Genomic DNA, 1,385 nt, shown 5'->3' on the forward strand with positions numbered 1-1,385 from the left:
CTGGGTGTGAGGAAGAGACAAGGACACCCCGCTTTCCAGGGGCCACACAGTCAGGGAGGTGGGCTGTTCGTTATAGTGTGTGAATTGCACAGGATGTCTCCTGGATGGAGAGGAACCCTTACCACCATCCCCAAAGAGAAAGGTGCAGACCCTGCAAGACACAGTTTCACCCATCTCTTGCACCATGCTCCAGGGCCAGTCTCACTGCAGGGCTTGCTGGAAGAGTGGGAGACAGTAAGAATTTGTGGACAGCCCAGCACATGGGCTCCTAAACACTCCAGTCCTAATCTTATCAAATGGGAGTGACCACTGTTCCCGGGAGGGTCCTCGGAGAGAGCAACAGGCAGAAGCATGCTTTGACCCTGAATTATTCACCTCCTCAAGGACCCAGAGAGAGTGGATAAGTCATGTGGCTTTTCACCGTATGTTTTATGTTATCTCTGAGCACAGATTCTGACAAAATAAATGTTTGAATTACACCAGTAGAATTGTTTAAGTGGCACCACCAGCAACGCAGATATTGTGATGACCATGGTGGTGGTGGTGGTTTGAAGCCGTGGAAGAAGCCTGACCCATGTAATGGGCCTTCCATCCTTTGCACATCCTTTTATGAGTTCTCTGAGAATTGCACACGGTGTGTCTTGAGTTCCTTCCCCCTCCATGCTAGGAGGTTAACTTGGCTTCATCTTGTACCGGTCTTGTGTAGGCAACCACACCTGCTTCCAGCTCCTGAGTTCTATGGTCCATATCCAGAAGACACCGGTTAACACCACTCCTCCCTGATCTCTCTCTCTTGTCATGTTTTCCCTGAAGGTGCTTGAGACTCACAGAGGGTGTGATACAAGAAATGTCCCATCTGTGACTGAGGTAACAATTATTCTCCACACTTGAATCAGTTGTATCTTCCAACTCCTTAAAGGAAAGAGCAGACAGACATCTTCCTCAAAGACGTTTCCAGCAGTCCGGTCACCAGGGTATGCTAGGGTATCTCTGGATTTCAGATGTGGGTGTCTGCAGGCTGACTTTAGATGATGGCTGTTTTTGTTTTATTTCATTTTCCACCATTTACTCTTGTTAACAAAAATAGTTCAACTCTTCTTGCAAACAAAAACAAAATCGTACATACTGGACACATACATCACATTTTTCTTCCTATGGCTTTAGCCCACCCCCGCCCCACCAAGAGACCAAAAACTTAAAAAAAAAAAAAAAAAGCCCAATGACAACAACAAAACGACTACCTAACCACATTCACAGAAAACGACACCAGAATAGTTTTAAGAAATCTGTCTTTTAAAAAATGAACAAATAAATTCTGTCAGACCACAAATGTGAAGCTGTTTATGCTTTAAATATTTATGAGTTCAGCCCCCTTTCTAGTTATG

The sequence above is a fragment of the Microtus ochrogaster genome, unplaced genomic scaffold (assembly GCF_000317375.1).
Source record: "Microtus ochrogaster isolate Prairie Vole_2 unplaced genomic scaffold, MicOch1.0 UNK7, whole genome shotgun sequence".
Taxonomy (NCBI): Eukaryota; Metazoa; Chordata; class Mammalia; order Rodentia; family Cricetidae; genus Microtus; species Microtus ochrogaster.